The following is a 26,823-nucleotide window of genomic DNA, read 5'->3' on the forward strand; positions in this document are numbered from 1 at the left end:
AAAGCAGTTAGTTAAGATGCTGCAAGCAGAGAGAGAAGATGCAGCTTAACACGGATGGCTGTTGGAGATTGTAAATACGCTATTTGTTTTCAATAAAGAGACTTTAGGACAGAAGAAATGTTTGGGACTGATTTACTGCTCTTTCGACACACAACTGCTGTGCAACTTTGCTAATTGCTAATTGCTTTACGACCTGCAGAGGCTCACAGGGGGAAGTGTGGCTGGACGCCAAACAATAAAGCAATAAAACTATCCAAGAGGTTATGGATCAACACCAAGCGTGCGAGAAAGGGCTTTGAAGCTTTAAAAGGCTGAACGTCAGCTTGATCGACTGCCAAGGCTTCAAAGAAAGTAAAGGGCAGATCGGAGGAGGCTGACGGAGCAAGGGAGCTGCAATGCCAGGTCCTTCTGGAACACTCAGTTGGCAGAAATGAGTGAGTACTGTAAACGCCACAGAAGGGAGAAGGGAGGCATGGCACAGCCCCATGGACATGGCTTTGAGTTTAAACTGCCATGTAAGAAACTGAATAGTCAAAATTGGCTACAGTGGAGTTTTGAAGTGGAACTCTTGTTGGTGGGGGAGTAGCTCTGGGACGTAGTCCAGCCCCCACATCATGCAGCTGGGAAAGTGGAGGCTAAAAAGGCTGCAGAGCAAAGTGAAGTGGAGAAGCGTATGCTGGCTTTTTTGGCAGAAAATGTGGATGCTCATCTAGTGCCAGTTGTCCTGGGTGCAAAAAGGCCAGAGGCCACTTGGCAATCACTCCGAGAGGCTTGTGGAGCTGGGGTGGGAAGCAAGGGCCGAGACGTGGCTGCATCCGAAATGGAGAGGCAAGATGGCGCCGGCCACATTCTTGAGAGCCAATACACAGCTGGGAGGAGCCATGAGTCCCCACGGGGGGGGGGGGGGGCGAAGGCACTGTTGCTGTTGCTGGCAATGCTGCTGGTGCTTTTGCTGAGCCTGGGAGCTGTTTGCATGCTGCAACGTGTCTGTGTGAGGAGCCAGGAGAGAGGCCAAGAGATGGGAGCCCCATACCCATCAGAGGGGGTGCAGGCAAACGTCCTGGAGACCCTGTGAGTAGTGGGGGGGGCAGTGAGCAGTAACAGCTCAGAGACGCCTCTTTCTCCAAAAGCTGCCAAGAGTTGTTTACAACGTGAGCTGGAGCCTAGCCATGCGAAGCTGAATCCAGCTAGAGGCTTGAAGGTCGCGCAGCTGGGAACTTTGCTGATAGCGGGCGGCTATCAGGAGGAGCTGCGTGAGAATGCCGGGAGCAGTCTGGTTTCCAAGGCAACTGAGAGAGTTGCATCTATGGAAGCTGTGAAGGTCGTGGGCAAGTCTCCCTGCTGGGGGGAGTCTGTTGCCATGACAACCAAAGAGGACATCTGCAGAGGCCCCAAGGAGGGGGGTAGCGAGGAAATTGTTGCCTTGGCGACCCAGGAATGTCAACAACAAGACTTTCTTACTGTCGTCATCGACTCTGGGGCGACAAACACGCTAGTGCCATCTAGTGGTCTTTTAAGGAATTGCAGGACAGTAAAACCTGATAGATTTGTGACGATCGCGGATGGAAGTAGAAGAAGGCTAACAGAGACAGGCTTTTTCTTCTGTCCTTTTCTTAAGCATGAAGTCAAAGCATATGCAGTGCCCAGTTTAACTTACTGTTTGTTAAGTGTACATGATTTACTCGCTGATGGTTATCATGTGTCTTTTGCAGGTACCAAATGTGAATTTTCCAAGGATGGGAAACATGTGTACACAGTGCAGTCTAAAGGCAATTTGTTTGTTGTAAATGTGCCTTTTCCTACAGGACAGGATGACACCGAAGATGCGAAGGGGCAATGTGTGAATGTAGCACCCCACCATGGTTGTTCGCACAGACGCTTCGCCCATCTGAATTGGGGGTATCTTAAGAAAGCACCAGAACTGACACAAGGGTGCAAATTTAATGGTTGTGACAAATTTTTAGATTGCAATGCATGTAAACAAGTGAAAATTGTGACATGCTCCTATCCAAAGTCAGAGAGACAGACCACACAACCCTTTGAATTAATTCATGCAGATTTGTGTGGACCCATGTCAGTTGAGTCACTGGGGGGGGGATCAAAGTACTCTCTGCTTTTGGTTGATGATTTTTCGAGGTCTGCTTGGACCTTTTCTCGGAGAAAAAAAGGGGAGGCGGCTAAAATGATCAGGGATTGGATCACCGCTGTTGAGGTAACCTTTTTCACCAAAGTGCGTGGCTTTCAAAGTGACAGAGGTTCTGAATTCACTGGTTCTGCTTTACAGGATTTCTTCAGGGAGAAGGGGATTAGCTACAGACTGTCCGCTCCTTACTCTCCGCAACAGAATGGGCTGGCAGAGAGAAAGAACAGGACGGTGGAGGAAGCTGTGTCTGCGATCCTGTGGGACGCAGGGCTACCCCAGAAATATTGGTCTGAGGCTTGGAGATTTGTGGTTCATACGCAGAATAGAGTGTACAACTCTAGTGTAGGAAATACACCTTATTTCTTGCTGCATGGAAAGAAGCCTAAGGTACACTACCTTCGTGTGTTTGGTTGTGAGGCCTGGGTGCTTATTCCAAAGGGTCTACGCAAGAAAGGTGAGCCAAGATCTAAAAGAATGATCTTTGTAGGATATGAGCCTGGCTCAAAGGTCTGGCGGTTTGCGTACCCAAGTGGAAATCAGTCTAGGTTGGTTATCAGCAATAGCACTGAGTTCTGTGAGCAAGCCGGGTGGAAATGTCTGCACGCTAATCCAGACGTGATTCCACAGCCGTTCTATGACTCAGACGTTGAGGAGGAAGAGGAACTTGTTGCTGGGGACCATGGTCCAGAGCAACAGGGTCCACCACAGGGACAGAGTCCAAGGCAGGGACAGCTCAGGATCCCTCAGAGGGGGGAACCTAGAACACCTCCTCAGGCAAGTGTCAAGTCTGAGCTAAAGAGTGAACCTTCCTCACCTGCTGGACCAGCTGTAAAGCCCAAGAGGCGCAGCAGATCAGAGGGGGAATACACTGAAGTTGAGGATGATTTAGCTGGACCCAGTGAAGCAGCAGGGTGTAGGGGTCAGATGGGATTACCATGAGGAATTATAAAATATACATCAAGCCATCGTGTCCACGATGAAAGCATTGTGTTGACTGGGTTTGATATATTGACGATAATTTCTGGTTAAATCCCATAAGATTCTACATTCATGCCCTTTTCATGCCCTTTTGACTCTACTGCCCATTCCTCTCTTCCCCACATGTCACATACACAGCAGTACACAGCAGTTGCTTCGCCGGGCAGGTATCCTGTGCCATAAAAAGATAGTGGGCAAGTTCTTTGATGTAGTTTCTTAATCTTGGAGCCAGGAAACAGATCTCACATGAAGGTGATAGTGGTCTGGTCTTTCTGGCCATCCTTCTTATCTTGTTTATTTCTCAGCTCTGTGGTTGCCAGATGCACCCCTTTGTAGTTCCCAAGTTATTTACTACCCCTTTGTAGTTCTCAACATATTTACCCCAAAATATATGCATGCTAATTAGTGTTGTAGTGTAACTTTTTCCCCACGTGGGATTTGATGAAATGCTCAGAGGAAATATGATTGGTTCTTACGAGCACTGTGTAAAAGATTCTTTTGCTAATAAAATGGCCTGGCGAGGGGTGTGGTTTACGCACTTTTCTCCAAGAGCCTTGCTGGTCAAAGCCTCGTGTGTTGTTTTTTAATCAGGGTCCAGTCCTTCCTTTACTTTGCAAACGTGACAGCAGGGTCACCAGGATTCACACTGAAGAGATCAGCGAGGACAAGGAGGCCTCCTGATCGGTACGACGCTTCAGGCGTCTGGGTAGGTTCAGCCAGGTGTGAACCTGAATCCTTCGAGGATATTCAGAGTTTACCTGAGGAAGAAGCAGGCAAGTGGCACAGGGCAATGGACAAAGAGATGAAGTCCATGAAAGATCTAGGTGTGTTCTCACTCACAGAGTTGCCACCAGAAAAGCAGGCTGTGAGTTGCAGGTGGGTTTACCGCTTGAAACCCACTGACACTGGAGAGCCAAGGTATAAAGCTAGCTTAGTTGCTCGAGGATTCACTCAGAGAAAGGGAATACACTTCACGGAGGTGTATTCGCCAACGTCATGAGCGGAGACTCTGAGAACGCTTTTAGCTTGTGCAGCACAGAGAGGCTGGAAGGTAAACCACTTTGATGTGGATGTTGCCTACCTAAACTCAGATCTCCAGGATGAGCTGTACATGATTCCTCCTCCGGGGTTTGAGAACTTGAGGCAGGGTGTTGTGTGGAGATTGCACAAATCCATCTATGGATTGCGTCAATCTGCTAGAAACTGGAACATGTGCCTGAATGAAGCCTTAGAAGAGCTAGGTTTCAGAAGAAGTGTTGCTGATAGTTGCCTTTATTTGAGAGGACCAGGTGCAACACAAGAGTATTTGCAGATTTGGGTTGATGATTTGTTATACTTCTCAGAGACAGGTGAACAGGCAGAGAGGTTTGCCAGGGAGCTAGGTAAACGGTTCAAGCTTAAGCAGCTTGGTGCTGTCAAAACTTATCTAGGTATCAGTGTTGACCGAGCACAGGATGGAAGCTTCTTGCTCAGCCAGAGAGGTAAAATTGAGCAACTGCTTCAGAAGTTCAGGATGAGTGATTGTGCAGGAGTGAGAAGTCCTATGGAGACTAGTTTTGTGAAGGACAGCCAACAAGTAGAACGCGCTGTGTTCGAAAATGCTGAAGTGATTCAGTCAGCCCTAGGGAGTTTGCTGTACTTGTCCCAGTGGAGCAGACCTGATATAGCGTTTGCTGTCAATCTGCTCAGCAGGGAAGCTTCAAACCCTAGTGTGCAAGCCTGGAGTGGCATCAAGAGAGTTCTGAGGTATTTGCAGGAAACCAAAGATTTTTGTCTTAGGTTGCCAGCACAAGGAGAAGTCAAACTGACTTGTTTTGTGGACTCAGACTGGGCTAATCTTGAGGATCGCAAGTCTGTGTCTGGCCTAGTGGTGAGGTTTGGAAACTCAGTAGTTGGATGGAGGTCCAAGAAGCAAAGTCTTATAGCGCTCTCATCCACTGAGGCTGAGTTCAGTGCTCTTTCAGAGGTATGCAGAGAAGTAGAGTTCTATGCTTGCTTACTGCAGGAGCTCTGCGGAGTGGATTGTCTGCCGATACGTGTTTTCGAGGACAATCAACCATGCCTTCGTTTGGCCGAGACGGGTCAATTCAAGGCCAGGACTAAACACCTAGACATTCGCTTTCAGAATGTGTGCCAGAGTGGAGACTTCCGGGTCAGCGCCAACAATCCATGGTGGATTCCCTCTGAGTCTCAGAGGGACTGGCTCCGCGGGATCGGGTCTCACCGCTGCGGCAAAGCGGGGACCCTTTAAAAATTGCAGGCGGGGGAAGGCTGCGAACGTGGGGACTCGGCGGGCACCATTTGCACCCCCCAAGTTGCAAAGGAATCCTTTTAAGGGCTCCGGGGCAGGACGGGGGTGAGGCGCGGTGCTGAGAGTCGACTGCATCTTCCGCGGAGTGAAGCCGCACAGCCATTATCGGAGAGTGCTGACTTTTTCCTGGGACAATTGGACTTAAAAGCAACTACCCGTGAGTAGGACTATATCGAACTAATTGGAGAAAAATTGAGTAAATTCGACACCGAAACGGGAAGGTATAAACAGGAAGTCTGCCTTCCCTGCTTGTAAATAGATCAAAGCAAAGAGACTGTATTTTTTTATATATATAAATTTTTATTAAGTTTTTCTTTTACAAATTATTCATACAACCATGCTTACAAATTTGCTGATTTTTGAACTTCCACCAGCACCTCCCTCAATCATTCATTTTTCCTATCTTCACACATTTTCTATGTAATATTGCCAATTTACTATTAACCTTCCATCTCTATTTCTTTTTTACAATACACCTTGTGTTATCACAAAGCCTCCTTAAAACCCACTAGCGTTGTCTGTTCGTCACATATAGTTTTCAGATAATCCGTAAACTTTCCCCAGTCCTCGATGAATTTGTGATCTTTCTGGTATCTGATTTTCCCAGTCATTTTATCCAGTTCTGCATAGTCCATAAGTTTCGTTCTCCACTCATTCAAAGTCGGTAATTCCTCTTGTTTCCATTTTTGGGCCATTAATGTTCTTGCCGCTGTTACTGCGTACTGAAAAAGTTTATAATCACTTCTATTTATCTCTCTTCCTGTTATTCCTAACAAAAAGGCTTCTGTTTTTTTAACAAACGTATATTTAAACATCTTTTTCAATTCATTATATAACATTTCCCAGAAACCCTTTACCTTCTTACATTCCCACCACATATGAAAAAATGAACCTTCTTTTTCTTTACATTTCCAACACTTATTACATGTTTTATACATTTTTGCTAACTTTACGGGTGTAATGTACCATCTATATACCATTTTCATAATATTCTCCTTTAACGCCGTACATGCAGTAAATTTCATATTTTCATTCCATACCTTTTCCCAATCCTCCAGTTGTATATTATAACCAAAATCTCTGGCCCAGTGTATCATAACCAACTTTATCTCCTCGTCTTTTGTTTGCCATTCCAAAAGTATTTTGTACATTTTTGACATTGTCTTAACATCATTATCAATTATCTCTGTTTGAAATTTCGATTCTTTCTCTGTATACCCCCTCTCTTTAAGGTCCTTTTTGAACCTTTCATTTACCTGAAGATAATGCAACCAATCATAGACATGCTCTTTTACTTGTTCATATGGCTTCATTTTCCATTTCCCCCCCTCTTTCATTACTAACTCACCATAGGTTATCCAATTTCCTCTCATATTGATTTTCTTTACACTCATTACCTCTAATGGTGACAACCAGTGTGGAACTTTGGGTTCCAGTATATTTTTGTACCTATCCCATATTTCTATTATGAAGCTCCTGAAGATATGATTGTCAAAACCCTTGTGAGTTTTCTTCTTCTCCAACCATAAGTAAGCGTGCCAACCAAATCTATTATCAAAGCCTTCTAGATCTAATAGTTTGTTATTTTTTAATTTTATCCATTCCCTTAACCAACAGAGACAAGACGCTTCATAATATAGTTTCAGATCTGGCAGGGCAAAACCGCCTCTTTCCTTAGCATCTGTTAATAACTTAAATTGTATTCTTGGCTTTTTGCCCTGCCAGATATATCTTGAAATCATTCTTTGCCACTCTTTGAACACGCTTGTTCCCCTGATTATAGGGATCATTTGAAACAAAAATAACATCTTTGGAAGCACACACATTTTGATCGTTGATATTCTGCCCCAAAAAGACAGTTTCATTCTGCTCCAGGTTTCTAAATCTTTCTTAATTCCGTTCCACACCGGTACATAGTTGTTCTGATATAAATCAATATTTTTGGGGGTCAACCAAATTCCCAGATACTTTATCTTTTTAGCCACTTCAATCCCTGATTCTCTTTGCATTTCTTCTATCAGACTCTGGTCTATATTCTTAACCATTATTTTGGTTTTCCTCTTATTTAGCGTAAATCCAGCCACTCTACCGAATTGGTCAATTTCATTTAACACCTCATTTAAACTATTTTTAGGGTCTTCAATCGTTATTGCTAGGTCGTCAGCAAAGGCTTTAACTTTATATTCGTTTTGACCGACTGTCACTCCTTTTATTATTTCATTATTCCTAATTGAACACAAGAGGACCTCCAGAACCGTTATAAATAGCAATGGTGATAGAGGACACCCCTGTCTGGTACCTTTTTGTATCTTGACTTCTTCTGTAAGTATATTATTTACAATCAATTTAGCTCTTTGTTCTGAGTATATTGCCCTTATTCCATTGTAAAAATCGTTTCCAACTTCCATCATTTCCAAGGTTTTTAGCATAAATTCCCATGAAATATTATCAAAGGCCTTCTCTGCATCCACAAACATTAATAGAGCTTGTTTCTCATTCCTGGCAGTCAGATATTCAAAAATATTTATTATATTTCTAACATTGTCTTTCATCTGTCTGCCTGGGAGAAAACCTGCCTGATCTGCATGGATAACTTCCTGCAGAATCTTTTTTAGTCTTTTTGCTAATATTCCAGAAAATATCTTATAAAGCCCTTTCCGAGCCTGCAGAGGAGAGGGTGTTGCGGGCAGGACCTCCCACATTCGCGGGGGCTTCCCTTGCATCTTTTTTCTCATTTTGGCCTCTCTTCTTCATTGCATTCTGTTGTATCAAAAACCCTCTCATCACAGCTTTGCTTGCGTCCCAGATTACTCTTTTTTCAACATTGGTTCCAGTTACAGATAGGTAGCCATTTTGGTCTGCCATAGTCAAAACAAAAAAAAAATCCTTCCAGTAGCACCTTAAAGACCAACTAAGTTAGTTCTTGGTATGAGCTTTCGTGTCCATGCACACTTCTTCAGGTTCAACATTGGTGTTCATCGATGCCTTTCCCGGAGCATCTCTGGAATATTGGGAGCAGCAAGTGATGGAAGGGTTATTCGGTGCCGTGGCTCCTTCCACAATGAGATCTTACAAGAGGGCCTGGGCTGACTTCTTAAAATTTCGCAGCAGCAGGTCCAACGCAGGGCTGTATTCCATTCCCTCAACGAGGGAGGTTCTCTGCTATTTGGCTCACCTGAGGGAATTGGGCAGGGCCCCAAAAACACTCAACATTCATTCCGCAGGAATCTCATACTTTACTAAAGCCTTTTTCGCCACAGACCCTTGTTCAGCCTTTATTGTCCGTAAGACTCTTGAGGGCTGGCGTCGGCAGCACCCCCCCCCAGTCTTGATAGGAGGAGGCCCATTACATTGGACATTTTAACTCAGATCCATAAGAAGCTGCGTGCAATTTGTTGGTCAAAATACGAAGCGCGCCTCTTCTCGGCTGCCTATTCCCTTGCATTTTTTGGCGCCTTGCGCATTGGGGAGGTAGTCTGTGAACGTGGGGCGGCTCACTCACAGAGAGGTATATTATTATTTTTTTAAATATTTTTTATTCATTTTCACAAATATAACAAAATAAAAACATAACATAACATACAATGACATAACATAACATACTAAGACATAACATACAATAACATACATAACACGACTTCCCCAAGCCTTCCCTTCACTGCACCCTTATATTTTTTTTAAGACAGCATTTCTAGCAATCCTTCATTCCAATTCATAACTGATTCTCTTTATATTTTATTTAAATTTAAGATTTAACAGCTATAATTCTCTATCTTATATCCCTTGACATTTTAGCCTTCCGAAATTTTACAACAGTTCCTAAGATAAACTTTAAATTTTCTCCAGTCCTCTTCCACCGTCTCTCTCCTCTGGTCACGGATTCTGCCGGTCATCTCTGCCAATCCCATAAATTCTGTCACCTTGGTCTGCCATTCTTCCAGAGTGGGTAGTTCTTGCTTCTTCCAATATTTTGCTAGTAGAATTCTTGCTGCTGTGGTTGCATACATGAAGAATGTTCTGTCTTCCTTTAGTACCATTTGGTCGACCATGCCCAAGAGAAAAGCCTCTGGTTTTTTAGCAAATGTCCGCTTGAGAATTTTCTTCATTTCATTATAGATCATTTCCCAGTAGGCCTTAATCTTTGGGCAGGTCCACCAAAGGTGGTAAAAAGTTCCTTCACATTCATTACACTTCCAGCAATTATTATTGGGCAAATGATATATCTTTGCTAGCCTGGCTGGGGTCATGTACCACCTATAGATCATTTTCATTATATTCTCTTTTAAGGCAGTGCATGCCGTAAATTTAATGCCTGTGGTCCATAACCTTTCCCAGTCCGCAAACATAATGTCATGACCAATATCTTGTGCCCATTTAATCATTGCTGATTTAACTGTTTCATCTTGGGTGTTCCATTTCAGCAGCAAATTATACATTCTAGACAAATTCTTAGTATTGGGCTCCAATAGTTCCGTTTCTAACTTTGACCTCTCCTTCTGAAATCCTACTTTCCTGTCTTGCTTAAATGTTTCATTAATCTGCTGGTGATGTAACCAGTCTCTGACTTTAGGTTTTAATTTCTCCAAGCTCTGTAATTTGAGCTTTTCACCATCATATTCCAAGATTTCACTGTATTTTGGCCAGTCTGAATCCATATTAAGTTTTTTTACCGCTTTAGCTTTCAGGGGTGACAACCACCTGGGGGTTTTATTTTCCAACAAATCTTTATAACGATTCCATACATTAAACAATGCTTTCCTGACAATATGGTTTTTAAAACCTCTATGCACTTTTACCTTGTCATACCATAAATATGCATGCCAACCGAAGTTGTTATCATATCCTTCTAGATCTAAAATGTCTGTATTCTCAAGAAGTAGCCATTGCTTCAGCCAGCAAAAAGCTGCTGCTTCATAATAAAGTCTTAAGTCCGGCAGGGCAAAGCCCCCTCTATCCTTTGCATCAGTTAGAATCTTAAATTTTATTCTGGGCTTTTTGCCCTGCCAGACAAAATTAGATATATCTTTCTGCCACTTCTTGAAACAGTCCATTTTGTCCAAAATTTGTAATGTCTGAAATAAAAACAACACTCTCGGCAATACATTCATCTTAATAACAGCAATTCGGCCTAACAAGGAGAGTCTTAACCTAGACCATATGTCGAGATCTTTCTTCACCTCCAACCAACATTTCTCATAGTTATCTTTAAATAGGTTCACATTTTTTGATGTTAAGTTCACCCCCAGGTATTTCACCTTTTTTGTTATTTCTAAACCGGTTTCTCTTTGAAAGCTATCTTTTTCCTCGATCGTTAGATTTTTCCCCAGCACCTTCGTCTTTTGTTTGTTTAATTTAAAACCTGCCACTTGACCAAATATTTCAATAAGTTCTAAAGCTCTTTTCGTACTGGCTTCTGGTTGTTGCAGAGTTAAAACTAGATCATCTGCAAAAGCTCTTAACTTATAATGTTTAGTTCCGAGTCTTATCCCTCCTACCAGCTGGTCTCTTCTGATCATGTTCAATAATACCTCCAGGACAGATATAAATAATAGAGGGGATATTGGGCATCCCTGTCGTGTCCCTTTTTCTATTGGAATCTCATCCATAACCATACCGTTCACAATTAATTTAGCCTTTTGTTCAGAGTATATTGCACTTATACCATTTTCAAAATTATGGCCTACCCCCATCCCATGGAGATTCCTCTTTCGAAAGGTCCAAGAAATATTGTCAAAGGCTTTCTCCGCATCCACAAAGATCAACACTGCTTTTCTGTTTATCTCCATCTCCAGGAGTTCTAATATATCTATAATATTTCTCACATTGTCTGACATGTATCTCCCTGGGAGAAAGCCTGTTTGGTCTTTATGAATCTCCTCTGATAACACTTTTTAAAATCTTTTTGCTAAAATTTCTGCAAAAATTTTATAATCCACATTTAAGAGTGATATAGGGCGGTAGTTCTTAACTTGGTGTTTCTCAGTTTCTGTCTTTGGTATAAGTGAGATGAATGCCTCTTTCCACGATTCGGGAGCCTTTTTCCCCTCTAAGATTTGGTTGCATACTTCCTTCAATGGTTGTATTAACCATTCCTTCAATGCTTTGTAGTATCTCGCCGTCAGTCCATCTGGTCCTGGTGATTTTCCCAGTTGCATTTTTTGGATGGCACCCTCTATTTCTTGGTCTGTAATTTTCTCATTTAAAGTCCTCTTGCTTTTTTCAGAAATCTTTGAGAGTCCATATTTTTTAATGAATTCTTCAATCTCTTGTTCTTTCTTTGGCCCTTGAGCATATAACTTTTTGAAATAACTTTGGAAACAATTGCTAATCTCATTTGGTTTATTGATAAATTTACCATCCACTTCTAGGGATGTCACAGTGTTCAGCTTTTGTCTCTTTTTCAGTTGCCATGATAGCAATTTCCCACATTTATCTGCTGATTCAAATGATTTTTGCCTCATTTGTCTTATTTTCCATTCTATCTCCTCATTCACCAGTTCCATATATTGAGTCTGATAGTACTTTATTTCTCTTAGGATCTCCTGAGATTTAGGTTTAGACCTCAATTTCTTCTCTCCTTCTTTTATTTGATTCCAGATTTTTTCCTTCTTCTCATTCTGTTGTTTCTTCTTTATGGAGTTTTGCTGAATCAGGAAACCTCGCATCACGGCCTTGCTTGCATCCCATATTATTCTTCTTTCCACCTCTGATCTTAAATTTATCTCGAAATAGTCCTTCAATGTCTTTTGGGCCTTTTTGTAGATTGTTTCATCTTTAAACAGGGTGTCATTCATTCTCCATCTGAAGGTTCCAGTTGTTGTCAGCTTCATTTCCATCTTTACTGCATTGTGATCGGAACAAGTTTTTGGGCAGATTTCTGTCTTTTTAACCCTTGGTGCCAGATTGCTGGAAATCCATATTTGGTCAATCCTGGTCCATGTCATTTTTGCTTCAGAGAAGAAGGTCCCCTCTCTTTCTAGAGGGTTCCTTGTTCTCCAGATATCAATCAAGTCCATGGTGTCAGTCAGTTCAAAAAAAGTCTTTGGCAGTCTCCCATCCTTGGAAATCGTTTGTCTCTGCGCTTTATCCATGTTTGTGGAGACTACTCCGTTCATATCTCCCATAAATATTATTTTAAAGTCCATAAAATCCATTAACGTCTCATGCAACTTCTTAAAGAACTCGGCCTTCCCTTCATTAGGTGCAGAAACTCCTACAATCAGAATTTTTTCTCCTTGAATTTGAATTTCCACTGCCAGAAATCTTCCTTGTTCATCCTTGAAAATTAATTTTGGTTCTAATTTTTCTTTCACATAAATCACAACTCCCCTTTTCTTAACTTTGTCAGAAGAAATGAATTCTTGTCCCAATCTTTTATTTATCAAAAGTTTTCTGTTTATCCTGGCAATATGGGTTTCTTGCAAACATATTATATCTAGATGTTCTTTCTTTAATATGTGAAACACCTGTCCTCTTTTTCGGGGATGGTTCAGGCCGTGACAGTTCCAACTCAAAAATTGCAGAGACATTTCTGTTATTGGGCTGCTTTTCCGCCGGCTGCTCCAAGTTCTTGTTCCTCGTCAGTAGGTGCTGGGGCAAGTCCAAATGATAGATTTGCTATATCTGGTATTTCCCTCTCTTCTACAGTTCCTTTCTCAAAGTCCTCAAAGTATTTCTCCAAAAATTGGTCTTTATCTTGAGTTGTTTTGATCTTAATTTTCTTCCCTTTGAAGTTGAAGGACAATCCTTGTGGAAATTCCCACCTAAATGGGATGTTATATTTTTTCAGCAAATCTGCTAAAGTCTTAAATTGAAACCTCACCTCTAGGAAGTGCTTAGGAATGTCCTTGAAGATCTGTACCTGGGAATTCTTAACAATCAGGGCCTTCTGAAAATGTAGGTTCAGTATTTTATCCCTTTCTTCTTTGGATCTTAAGGTAATTAAACAATCCCTTGGTTTCTTGCCTTGTTTTCTGCCAATCCGGAAGGCTGAGGTAATTGCAAATTCCTGCTCCTCTTCCCCTCCTAGTTCATCAATCCAAAATTCTTGAAATTTATCTGTCAGGAAGTCTCCCAGGTTACCCTGTTCTTCCTCTGGTACTGATCTTAATTTCAAATTCTTATTTTTCCTCTCTAGCTCCAAAAAGGCCAAAGCTGAATCATGTTCGTTGACTTTCTTTGCAATGGGTACAAACTTTCCCCTGGTGTCCTCGGCTGTGCTCCTTGCGCTCTCGGCTATTTTTCTCGTTTCCGTAGATTCTTGCACAAGACGGTTTATAGAGTCTGTGTTATTTGCAATTGCCGTTGTGTTCAGGTCTAGTCTTGTTGTCAGCTCTGTCAATTTCTTAGAATTATCTGTCAATTTCCTAGAGTTCTCTGTGGACTGCTTGGTAAGTGCTTCTAAAGACTTGTTTATTCTAAGCAGTGCCTGTGTCATAGATTCCATTGATGCTGTTGTTCCTTTTTCCTGTACAGCTGTAGCTCCTGATGTGGAGCCTCTTCTTTGGGTCTGCTTTTGAGTTTGTTTTGATTTGCTTCTTGTTGTTATTTCCTCCTGTGGAGTGCTCATAACTCAAGGTCGTTCCCACAGGAAAGTTGCAAGTGGAAAATCCCACTTCTTTGTCTCTATCACAGTGCAACTGTTTCTCTCTTTTAGTCCTCTAGAGGGGGAAATTGTATCCAAGTAATGGCGACAATAGCAACACAAAAAACAGGGAAACAAGTAGCCAATGCAAAGTTCCACCAAGCAAAAGTCCAGCCAAAAGCCTTATTTGTTTCAAATCCAATATCTTATAAGTTCAATTACCTAAAGTCCCGTTATTTTATTTCAATTAAGTTTGGCCTCTGTATCCACCAGCTTTTTGACAGCTCATTTTCTGACAGCTCACTTTCCTGGCGCTTGTTTTTTTCCCGGCAGCCTGATCAGAGGCTTCGGCAGCGGAAGACTTTTTTTCCCCAACCCCCTGTCCTCTGGCAGATTAGATTTACACAGTCCTCTTCCCCCCTTCACCTGCCTGTGGGGGGGGGGGGATTTCTTCCAATATCAAGAGTTCAATAAGGTTTCTTAAATAGAAAGGTTCCCTTTAAAAATAGCTTGTTTTTCCATTGCTCAATCGGTCGTGCAGTTCCGGGAGGGCTGGCTTCCTTATTTTCTACCTCTCCCGTTTTCAGCCGAATTTTCTTAAATTGCTTTTAGAGTCCCATTTAGTTTGCAGATCTTACTCACGGGTAATGTTGCCAATCGGTTGTTTCAGGAAGGAAGGTATATTATTAAGTGATCTATCCCTGTCCGAGTCACAGCTGATTGTCCAGGTGCGTAGCTCTAAGACAGACCAGCTCGGTAAGGGCACGCTTCTACGGCTGGCGGCAGTGCAGGGTAGCAGTCCCTGTCCAGTAAGAGATACACAGCGTTTTCTCTATTTGAGGCCCAGTGGCCCCGGCCCATTGCTGATCCATGCAGACGGGTCACTCTTAGCCAGACACCAGTTCACGCATGTACTTCGCTCTGCACTAACAGCTTGTGGTTTCCCCGTGGCGGAATTTGCAGCTCACTCCTTTCGCATCGGGGCCGCCACCACCGCAGCACATTTAGGGCTCTCCGCTGAGAGGATCAAGGATCTTGGGAGGTGGAAATCTAATGCATACAGAGTCTACGTTAGAAAGAACCTATGACTTGCAGCAATTATCCTTACCTTGGTTTTTCCGTCTATTTTCGTTTCAGAATCCAAGAAGGTGCGCATCTGGTTGGTGGGCCACAGCATAGTGTTTTGGGCCAGGAACCGTGCTATGAGCTCCGGAATGGGGCATAATTTGAATCTGCCTTCGAACGTCGAGCTGACTTGGATTGCGCGTAGAGGGATGCGCTGGTCCGAACTTAAACCAGCCGTTATGGCGAGAGCTGCCGCGGACGGGCTGCCTGATGCATTAGTAATTCAGTTGGGGGGAAATGATTTGGCGTACCGAAAAGCTATTGATTTGAGATGGAACATTTTTGACGATTTGGCTGATTTGATGGCGGTTTATCCAAACATTACCATCTTGTGGTCCTCGCTGCTGGAGAGGAGGACATGGAGCGATTGTGTTAGCCCGGCAGGAATCAATAAAGCCAGAAAGGTTTTGGAGCGGGCTGTTGCGCGTAGAGTGGCGGATCTGGGCGGGTGCGTCATCGGCCACCCTGGCATCCAGTACAACATTGAGGCCCTCTACATACGGGATGGCGTGCATCTGTCAGATGCAGGAAATGACATTTGGTTGGGGGACATCATAGCAGGGATTAGGGGTTGGTTACGGGCCTGAAGGTATTGGCGGCGAGCTTTGCTCGTGTGGCGGTTAGGCATTGGCATGGGGCAATTTACAGGAACAAAAAGGAGGGGGGAAGGGAGCGCCATCACCTTCCCCCAAGGAGAAGGGGTAGTCCGGTAGAGGACTCCAGGGGGGGCGTGGCCTTGTCCGAAGCCTGGAGAGGTAGGGCCCCCGGCACGCCCCCGAGCGGTGACACCCGTGGGATCCTAGTTGGCGTACTTCAACAGGACTCCTGCGGTTTGTGTTCAACCCTTCCCGGTCACTATGCCGGGTAGTCGATAGAAGCCAATGCCTAAGGCCAATACCTTCAATTCCGTAATCAATAAAGTTGTGGCCTTTTATGCCCATTTAACCTTAAACAAATGTGTCTGAGTCTTCATTTCACTTGGGGGAGGAACTTGCCACGCAAAGCCCTTTCCGAGCCTGCAGAGGAGAGGGTGTTGCGGGCAGGACCACCCACATTCGCGGGGCCATCCCTGGGCGTGCCTGCCACCCAGCCCGCCAATCAGCGGGCCGGGGGGCGTGGCCTGGGGGCTATTTAAGGCCAGGCACGCCCAGGGACCGCCCTCTTTTCCCCTCGCCCAACAGCTGAGCGGTTTTCCCATCCCACCCACCCTTAGGTTTAGCTAGATCTGACCTTGCTATGGACTCTGGTTGGTCGCCGCAAGGGGCCTGGTAGGAATTTTTCCAAATGAGACAAAAGACATTTGAATCAGCGAATAAATGTGGGAAACTGCTGGCTTGGCAAATGAAAAAAAGACAAAAATTAAGCACCATTACAAATTTTCAAGTGGAAGGAAAGAACATACATGTCAGGGGCTCAGGAGCAGAGGCACAGGGAAGAGGGGAGATGGAGAGCGAGGGGGAGGAATCCGAGGGGAGCGTAGGAGGGGACAGTGGTCCGAGGGATTCCATGAGCCTCTCCAGCGAATCGGAAGATTCACAAAAGGGGGCGCCAGTGGCCAGGGGCAGGGGGTTCCCAAGGGGAACGCCCCAGGAGCAAGGGGGCAGCAGGGACTCCCAGAGCAGTAGTTGGAAATCAGGACCAGCTTCCCCACCAGAGCAGAGTGGGGGGGAAGAGTCCCAGGTATCGGGGCCAGTGCTTTCCCCACCAGGGAGAGGAGACGAGGTAGAGCTGACCACGCCTCCATCGGAGAGTCAGGCAACGGAGGGGAGGTCAGATCCGGCCAGTGTCACGGAAGAGGGAAGCAGTGATAGAAGCAGTGTAACGGTTAGGAGAAAGGTCACTGGGTTGGCGCGAGAAACAAGTTCAAATGTACAGGAGCGCGGGACAGCAGAGAATGAGGATTGGGAACCGGGTCCTAAAGCCCGCCGGAGGCAGGGGGAGGAGCTGAGCGACTCAGCATCGGAGGAGTCCAGAAAGGGCAATGTCCCGGTGGGCAGGAGGACCCAGAGGAGGAGAGAACAGCGCAGAAGGTGGAGCAGGGCTAGGATCTTAAACTGGTGCGGAAGGGGAGGTGATTCAGACGGGACTTCGCCGATCTAAGGTCTAAGACGTAGGGCTGCACGCTCTGGCGTTGAAATGGAAACTAAACTTCAATAAAGACTTTTGTACATTACATCAACCTGGCGTTGGTCCTCTGTGAGCTGGGACCTAGAGGCAGCTCTGACAATACATAATCCAATTGAGATTAGAAATTGCTTCCAGAGGTATTTTAAACAATTATACTCACAAGGGCCACAGAAAGAAATGGATATAGACCGATTTTTGAAGACAAATGGATTACAAAACATCTCTCAAGAAAGTAAATTAATGCTGAATTATAAAATATCTGAACAGGAAGTAGAAGGTGCCATCCAAAACATGCAACTAGGCAAGTCTCCAGGACCGGATGGGCTGACTTCCAGATATTATAGATCTTTGAAGGAGTGGTTATTACAACCCTTGAAGGAAGTCTGCAATGAAATATTGGAAGGGAAAAGGGCACCAGAGTCGTGGAAAGAGGCGTATATCACACTTATACCTAAAACAGAGACTGAAAAGACTCAACTTAAGAACTACCGTCCCATATCGTTATTAAATGTGGATTACAAAATTTTTGCTAACATTTTGGCCAAGAGATTGAAAAAAGTATTGATGGAAGAGATTCACAAGGACCAAGCGGGCTTTCTCCCGGGAAGACATTTGTCTGACAACTTGAGGAACATAATCGACATTTTGGAAAAGCTAGAAGTGAATATAAACACTAAAGCAGTTCTGATATTTGTAGATGCGGAGAAAGCTTTTGACAACATCTCTTGGAGTTTTATGAAAAAGAACCTACAGGGGATGGGGGTAGGCCAAGGTTTTGAAAATGGTATAGGTGCAATATACTCTGATCAAAAGGCCAAATTAATTGTAAATAATGTGGTTACGGAAGAATTTAAGATAGAAAAAGGGACATGACAGGGGTGCCCAATTTCCCCATTGCTTTTTATATCGGTCCTGGAGGTCCTGCTGAACATGATTAGAAGGGACCGGTTGGTTAAAGGTATACAGGTCGGAGCCAAACAGTACAAATTGAGAGCATTTGCAGATGACCTAGTATTGACGTTACAGGAGCCAGAATCTAGTACTAAAAGGGTTTTAGAACTAATTCAAGAATTTGGTCAAGTGGCAGGTTTTAAATTGAACAAGTTAAAAACTAAGGTCTTAGAGAAAAATTTAACACCGATTGAAAGAGAGAGGTTTCAGAATGAGACAGGTCTGACTGTGGTTAAAAAAGTGAAATACCTGGGGATTAACATGACAGCTAAAAATGGGAACTTATTTAAAGATAATTATGAAAAATGTTGGACGGAAGTGAAAAAAGATTTAGAAATTTGGTCAAATTTGAAGCTTTCCTAGTTGGGTCGAATTGCAGTTATAAAAATGAATGTATTGCCTAGAATGTTGTTTTTGTTTCAAACTCTGCAAATTGTGGACAAGATGGACTGTTTCAAGAAGTGGCAGAAAGATATTTCTAGATTTGTCTGGCAGGGCAAGAAGCCCAGAATAAAATTTAAGATATTAACTGATGCAAAAGAAAGAGGTGAATTTGCCCTGCCAGACCTTTAAACTTTATTATGAATCAGCCGCATTTTGTTGGCTGAAAGAATGGTTGCTTCTTGAGAACATAGACATCCTGGACCTAGAAGGTTTTAATAATGTTTTTGGTTGGCATGCATATCTGTGGTACGACAAGGTTAAAGCACATAAAGCATTTAAAAATCATATTGTCAGGAAAGCATTGTTTAATGTTTGGATAAGATATAAGGATTTATTGGAAAATAAAACCCCAGGGTGGTTGTCACCAATGGAAGCAAAAGCTCAGAAAAAGCTCAATATGGAGGCCAAATGGCCGAAGTATTGGGAAATTTTGGAACAAGAAGGAGATAGATTGAAACTGCAGAGTTTTGAGAAATTAAAAAACAAAGTGTGAGATTGGCTTCATTATTACCAGATAGTGGAGGCATATAAATTGGACAAGAAAATTGGACTTCCGGTGCAGCACGATCTCGTCGCAAGCGGGGATTTTGCTGTGAGGGAAATCCTGGGCTATTTTGGAGGATTAAGGGTGCTACAGGGCGCGGTGGCCCCCCAAAATACCTCTGGTGGGTGTCCAGAAGGTTAGGTTCCCGGCGGGACCAGAAGCGGTCAGCCCGGCCGTCAGGTAGCTTCGAAAGAAGCGAAGAGAACGGCGGAGCGGATCTGCGGGTCGAGGGAAGCCATTATCTACCTCCGAATAGCGAAGCCCCGAGCTTGCTGAGGACGCGCTACGTTCTCAAATTAAAGGAATCCGGTTCTAAATTAATCGTAACTTTGAAGCTTTAACAACAAGGAAGTCTGTGGAGGAGAGTTTAACAACAAGGAAGTCTCTTTCTGAGGAAAGAGAAGTCTGCGGAGTTCAGCCGAAAACCGAAATCAACTTTGACGCAGCACTACTTGCAGAGCTGGGAAAGTGAAAGTGAGTTGCCTTTGTGGCTATTGTTTTTCCCCCCTATGAACTCTTCTAAAAAGTAACTTTTCAGGAGGATACAATATATTTAAGACACTACTAAAGTAAAGGGAGAACAGAAGAGTAACTTGTGCAAAATTAAAGTCCTTGCTGTAACGGAGGGCATAAATAGAGGGAGGAAGCGCTTCTCCACTTTCGCTTCTAAAGAACAAAGGACAGTGAAACGGAAGAGAAGGCTTCGACGCCATTAAGATTTTTTAAGCACAGCGAACAGACATAATATTAAAGAACAAACATACTTTGGTAACTGCATTGGTTGTTGCGAACTATTTTTATCTTCAATTTCTTGGGTTTTTCTTTTGGGTTTTTTCAGAATCCTTGATATATAAGAGACTGAACTGTTGGAGATATATACATACTTTTATTCTTTTTGAAACAACGCCACACCAATGAGGCTTCGAGACCTCTAGTGGTTGGATTAAGACAGTACAATTTGTTTTTCTCTCTTCTTTTTTTTTTTTTGGAGGGACCTGTTTTTTACTTCCTATTTGATGGCTGTTGGAAGTTGGATATAATATTGGATATTGGATACAAATTGGATACAAATTTGAACTTAGAACATCTTGGATTTATAACTGTGTTATCTTCTGCTACCTGTGAAATTGGATTTTGAATCATCTCCTCTTCTCTTTTTCTACTTGGACGTTTATCATATGTATTGCTCCCAAACTTGAAAAATCTTCTCTCTTTTTTTTGGTTGGATCCCATCAAGAAAATAATACCTAAAAGTGGATTAGCCTGAGTGGAGGCAAGAAGACGGCACTGTGAGAATCCTGTATTGACATTTGGTGATATATATATAATTTAAGGACCATAAATATTAAGAGGGTAAAATTGGAAGACTAAATAATTATAATTGTAAAATTGAAATTGAATAATTGGAAAAGTGTTAAATTGATAAATCTTGAGGGATTGGCAAAAGGTTGTTATTGTATTGGTGGGATAAATTAGAGTAAAATGTCAAACCCATCGAAGAAAGTGACTGATGGGGCGACACCTGCTGAAAGGAAAGGGTCTAAACAAGAAACAGATTTCAAGGCAGATATTTTAAGAATGTTTGCCGAAATTAAACAGAGTGAAAAGAACCTAGAGTCTAAATTAGAGCAGGTGGATAACAAGATTGGAAAAATGGATAAAAAAATTGATGAAACAGTCAATGAACTGAAAGGGCAAATAAAAGAAGCGTTCAGGAGAACGCAATCTGTAGAGGAGGGACTGAAGAAGACAAGATTGGAAATGAAGGATGTCAAACGGGAAGAAGAAAAGATAAAAGTAGAGATAATGGAATTAAATAAAGCACAAGAGGAAATGAAGGATGTAATAGCTATGAATGAATTTCGGAAAAGGGAAGTGAATTTGAGACTCAGAGCCGTGCCGGAGACACAAGGAGAAAATATTAAAGAGAAATTGATAGCGGAATTAGCGCAATGGATGGAACTACCAGTAGAAGAAATGGCCAAAACTGTGCAGAATGCATTCAGAATGCGAGTGAAAACAACAAAAGCAAAAAGATTCACAGGGGACTGTCTGATCACATTTAAAGATAGAGAAATGAGAAATATGATTTTACAGAAGAACAGAGAAAAGAGATTGAATATAGATGGGAATTTCATAATTATTTTCAAAGACATACCAATTAGACTACTTAAACGAAGATATCCCTATAAATCACTGGTACAGACATTGAAGAAAAATAACATCGAATTCAGATGGGAGTTCCCGGAAGGAATCTCATTTATGTATAGAAGCAAGAGGCACAGACTGACAAACCCAGAAGAAACTGGGAAATTTTTGAGAAAATACAAGGAATTAAGATCAGATGTGGAGGAAACCAAAGGAGCAGAGGGAAGAGCACCAGGAGAATTAAAACCAAAGGAAGAAGAGGGAGAGAACGGAAAGCATACAGACGAAGAAGAAGAGGAGGAAGAAGAAGAATCAGTTAAATTATAGAAATAAAAATAAAATTTATTTAAAATCTGGACATCATGGCGTTAAAAATTTGGAATTGGAACATTAATGGGATGAATGAAAAAAAGAAGAGGAACAAAATTGAACATTTTTTAAAAAAGAAAAATTTGGACATCATTTGTTTACAAGAAACACACGTGGCAAGAAAACACAAAAAAATATTAATCAATAAAAGACTGGGAAATGAATTTGCATCTTCAGATAAGGAGAAAAAAGAGGAGTGGTTTTGTATATTAAAAACAAAATTGAAGCTCAACAAATTTTCAAAGATGAAGAGGGGAGGATAATCGCGGTTCGAATCAAATGACAAGGAGAAAATTTTATTATTGTCGGGATCTACGCACCAAATGGTAATAAGACTGAATTCTACAAAACCCTAGAAGAAAAACTATTTGAATACATGGATCAGAAAATTATATTAATGGGTGATATGAATGGAGTGGTTTCGCTGGAAATGGATAGACTTAGAGAAGGAACAAGCAAAGAAGGAAAATTACCAAAATCTTTCTTTTCATTGATAAAAAATTGTAATTTGACAGATATTTGGCGTCTTAGACATCCGTTGGACAAACAATTCACTTACTACACCGAACCGAATCAGTCAATGTCAAGGATAGATCAGATTTGGATTTCGAGCGAACTGATTCCAAGAACCCAACAAATAGAAATTCAACCGAAAGTAATTTCCGATCATAGTCCAATAGAACTTGAATTGAAAAGCTTTGAGGAAAGAACTTTCAGATGGAGACTGAAAGATTATCTCTTGGATGACCAGAAAATTGTGGAAAAAGCACAAAAGAGGCTAACAGAATATTTTGTTGACAACTGTAACAAAGGTACAAAGACAAAAGTGGTATGGGATGCAAGCAAGGCAGTAATGAGAGGATTCTTCATACAGCAGAATACAATAAAAAATAAGAATAGAGAAAAAAGGTAAATAAGAAATCCTGAAGCAGATAATGGATAACGAACAAAAACTAATTAAGAAACCAAACAGCTCGAAAATAAAAGAAAATATTAAAGCCCTACAAGCTCAGTTCCCAACCATAATAAATAGAGAAGTGGAATGGAATATCAAAAAACTGAGACAAAGAAATTTTGAATTTTCGAACAAATCAGGAAAATGGCTTGCATGGCAAATTAAAAAAAGAAAGGAACAGAGTACAATAAATCAAATTACATGGGAAGGAGAAGAGATAACCAACCCGAAAGAAATTAGAAAGGGGTTCTTGGACTATTATAGAAGGTTATATAAAAATAAAGAAAGGAACAATTTGAGGAAAATAGAAAGATTTTTGAAAGATAAAAAGGTGCGGAAGATCCCGACAGATAAAAAAGATAAAAAAGATCAACTGAATACCCCAATTGAAATAGAAGAGATAAAAGAAGCAATAAAAGATTTAAAAAGGGGGAAGGCTCCAGGGCCAGATGGATTCACCGCGTGCTACTACAAAGAAATGAAATCTGTTTTGATGACGCCATTAAAAGAAGTGATGAACAACATTTTAAGAGAAGGAGAAATTCCGGAAACATGGAAAGAGGCATATATTACATTTATTCCAAAACAGGACTCAGATCTAACCCAAGTCAAAAATTATAGGCCGATCTCACTGCTAAACACAGACTACAAAATATTTGCAGGAATCCTTGCAAAGAGGATGAAGAATATATTACTAGAAATTATCCATAAGGATCAGGCAGGTTTCCTTCCGGGCAGGCAGATGAAAGATAATATAAGAAATATAATTAATATGATGGAATATCTGTCTGCCAGGAATGATAAACAGGCCATAATGATGTTTGTGGATGCAGAGAAGGCTTTCGACAATGTAGCATGGGACTTTATGTTGAAAAATTTGGAACATATGGAAGTCGGCAAAGAATTTCTTAATGGAATAAGGGAAATCTATACAGAACAAAAAGCTAAACTGATTATAAATAATGTAGTTACAGAAGAAATAAAGATACAGAAAGGAACAAGACAGGGATGCCCACTTTCACCACTATTATTTATAACGGTGTTAGAAGTCCTTTTGAATTCGATTAGACAAAATAAGAAAATAAAAGGAGTGACAATCGGCCAAAATGAATATAAGATTAAAGCGTTCGCAGATGACTTGGTAATAATGATCGAAGAGCCAATAACTACAGTAAAAGAAGTATTTGGAGGAGTGGCAGGTTTTAAACTAAATAAGAAGAAAACGAAAATGATTGCGAAGAATATGGATCAAAGTGCTATAGAAATAATGCAACAACAATCACAGATAGAGGTGGTTAAAAAGGTCAAATATCTTGGAATATGGGTGACTCCTAAAAATATAGATTTATATAAGAATAACTACGAGCCAGTGTGGAAAGAAATAAGAAAGGACCTGGAGGTGTGGGGAAGAATGAAATTGTCATTTTGGGGAAGGATTTCTACAATTAAGATGAATGTGCTACCAAAAATGTTACTTTTATTTCAGACTATCCCCATAATTAAGGGGAACAGAGTTTTTAAAGAGTGGCAAAGAGCGATTTCAAGATATATTTGGCAGGGCAAAAAGCCAAGAATTCAATTCAAGTTGTTAACAGATATAAGAGAAAGGGGAGGCTTTGCCCTGCCAGATTTGAAATTGTATTATGAGGCATCATGCCTTTGCTGGTTGAAAGATTGGGTTAAATTAGAAAATAACGAACTGCTTGACTTAGAGGGGTTCGACAATAGGTTTGGATGGCATGCGTATTTATGGTACGAGAAAAAGAAAGTCCATAAAGGCTTCGAGAACCACATCTTCCGAGGTCCCTTAATTGAAATATGGGATAGGTATAAAAACCTATTAGAACCTAGAGTGCCACACTGGTTATCCCCTCTAGAAGTTTTGAGTGTAAAGAAAATTAATACATACAATTTGAGGACTGGGAAAAACTATGGAAGGAAGGCTTAAAATTTACTGCATGTATGACGTTAAAAGAAAATGTTATGAAAATGTTTTATAGGTGGTATATGGCACCCGTAAAATTAACAAAAATGTATAAGACATGTAATAAGTGTTGGAAGTGCAAAGATAAAGAAGGTTCTTTTTATCATATGTGGTGGGAATGTAAGAAAGTGAAGAACTTCTGGGAAAAAATATATAATGAATTGAAGAAGATTCTAAAATATACATTTATAAAGAAACCAGAAGTCTTTCTGTTAGGGATATTAGGAAACGAGATAAAAAGAAGAGATGGTAAATTTTTCCAATATGCAGTAACAGCAGCAAGAGTGCTACTGGCCCAGAAATGGAAACAGCAAGAAATGGAGAATGAAGTTGTTGGACTATATGGAGCTGGACAAATTGACAGGAAAGATTAGATACTTAAGAGACCAAAAGTTCATCGAGGACTGGGGGAAATTTGTGGAATATCTGGAACATATAAGCGAGGGACAGATAACGCTAACAGGATTTAAAGAAGCACTGTGAAAGACTATGAAATATTGTCTAAAGGGAATAGAAAGAAAGATATGAACAATGTCAATACAAAATTAAGAAATGCGCAACTTAAATTATAACTACGGATGATTTACGGATAAGCTGGAGGAAGTCCTAAAAAGGAATATGTTGTGAAATTTTGATGTGAAATTAATATGTTTTTTGTTTGTTTTTTCTTTTGATGTAAATTAATAAAAAATTATTTAAAATAAATAAATAAATTGGACAATAAAATTGGCTTCTAGGTGGAAAAATCAAAATTAGAAACAGAGTTGTTAGAACCTAAAACTAAGATTTTGTCAAAGATGTATAACTTGCTGCTGAAATGGAACACGCAGGATGAAACGGTGAAATCTGCTATGATTAAATGGGCACAAGATGTTGGACATAACATTATGTTTGCTGACTGGGAACAGTTATGGACCACAGGTATGAAGTTTACGGCATGTAATGCCTTAAGAGAGAATATTATGAAAATGATTTACAGGTGGTACATGACCCCAGTCAAGCTTGCAAAAATTTATCATTTGCCCGATAATAAATGTTGGAAATGCAAAGAAAATGAAGGTACATTCTTTCGCCTTTGGTGGACGTGCCCAAGGATTAAGGCTTTCTGGGAAATGATATATAATGAAATGAAAAAGGTATTTAAATATACCTTCCTGAAGAAACCAGAGGCCTTTCTCCTGGGCATGGTCGGCCAATTGGTGCCAAAGAAGGATAGAACTTTCTTTATGTATGCTACAACAGCAGCAAGAACACTCATTGCAAAGTACTGGAAGACACAGGACTTACCCACTCTGGAAGAATGGCAGATGAAGGTGATGGACTATATGGGATTGGCAGAAATGACTGGCAGAATCTGAGACCAGGGAGAAGAGTCAGCGGAAGAAGATTGGAAGAAATTTAAAGATTATTTACAGAAATATTGCAAAATTAATGAATGTTAGAATGATGTTGGATAGAAACTAAGTGGTTTCCAGCTGTAATGCTTTAAGAGAATATGGAAAATAAGGTTTAGAATCAGGTTAAAATTTATTGATAAGGATTTGCTGAACTAACAATCTGAATTGGAATACAAAAAAGGGAGGTATGAGGAGGTCTGGGAAATAAGTTAATGGAAATAAGTAATGGAAATTTTGTGTGCTTTTAATTATTTTTCATTTTTGTATTTTTGTTATTTTTCTTTTCTTTTTTTCTTTTTGATTTATTGTACTACTATTGAAAACTTTAATAAATATTCTTATAAAAAAAACAGAATGTGTGCCAGAGTGTTCAGGAGGGATTAGTTGCGCTGAAGTACTGTCCCTGTGCCAAGAACCTAGCTGATGGGTTCACGAAGCCACTCTCCTTCCAAAGACATGGAGAGTTTTGCGAAGGTCTGGGTTTGGGACGACCAAGGGTCGATTCTCCCCTCAGGCGCGAGACAAGAGGGGGTGTTGGGTGTAGTGAAGGGTTAACCTTCTATGCCTTGAGCCTGAGAGGTGGGGCTTACAAGGGAAGTAAGCCAGGACGTGACGAAAGCAGCTTGGAATGCTGTGAGCTGAGTGGAAATCGAAAGCAGTTAGTTAAGACGCAGCAAGCAGAGAGAGAAGATGCAGCTTAACACTGTTGGAGATTGTAAATACGCTATTTGTTTTCAATAAAGAGACTTTAGGACAGAAGAAA

The 26,823-nt window shown here is 41.4% G+C and overlaps 1 long non-coding RNA gene across 1 annotated transcript; it reads left to right on the top strand.

The window, feature by feature from the left end:
* Window positions 1-26,823, top strand: LOC310835991. Its single transcript, XR_014559811.1, has 3 exons — window positions 1-3,054; window positions 3,751-5,259; window positions 26,426-26,823. It is a non-coding gene; the product is annotated as an uncharacterized lncRNA (long non-coding RNA).

Source organism: Podarcis gaigeae (genome assembly GCF_964106915.1).
Source record: "Podarcis gaigeae genome assembly, chromosome: W".
NCBI classification, from domain to species: domain Eukaryota; kingdom Metazoa; phylum Chordata; class Lepidosauria; order Squamata; family Lacertidae; genus Podarcis; species Podarcis gaigeae.